This window comes from Penaeus monodon, chromosome 30, assembly GCF_015228065.2.
Source record: "Penaeus monodon isolate SGIC_2016 chromosome 30, NSTDA_Pmon_1, whole genome shotgun sequence".
In the NCBI taxonomy this organism is placed as follows: domain Eukaryota; kingdom Metazoa; phylum Arthropoda; class Malacostraca; order Decapoda; family Penaeidae; genus Penaeus; species Penaeus monodon.
In genome coordinates, this window is record NC_051415.1 from 312,956 (window position 1) to 313,527 (window position 572).

Below are 572 nucleotides of genomic sequence, written 5' to 3' on the forward strand. Positions count from 1 at the left end.
GGCTTATTCCGAAATTAAAATACCTAGATATGACTAGACTTGACAGAATTTTCAATAGTCATCACAGCTTCCCGTTTTACTACATAATTTTATTTACTTAAGGAAAACTTTAGCTCAAGCAGGAAACTAAGACATTGTTTGGAACATAAGCAGAGGATTCCATAGAAGAAGGTATCCAGAAGTGGAAAGAGAGGAAGCATTACAAAACGAGATGAATGGCAAATCTTCTTGATAATGAAACTTGTATCTTAATTTTTGTTTCTTGCATCAATGTTTGTATGTTTGGAAGTAAAAATTGCTTTTTGCTTATATTTGTCTTTTTTGACATTTCATTTTCTTTTGAATATGATACTTATTTTCATAGCTCATAAAAATATTTGAAACAATATACTGTACACTTTATAAGTAGCTGTGATAGATAACTATATGATTCTTTCCTTTTCTGCTGCTTGATTGTTTCTTTTCTTTGTGCATATAAAAATCTTTCACCCTGTATTGCATTGATGCGAGTTAGTTATATATATATTCTTACTGAAAAGTTTTAAAAACTCAAGGATTGTATATTGTAAGTC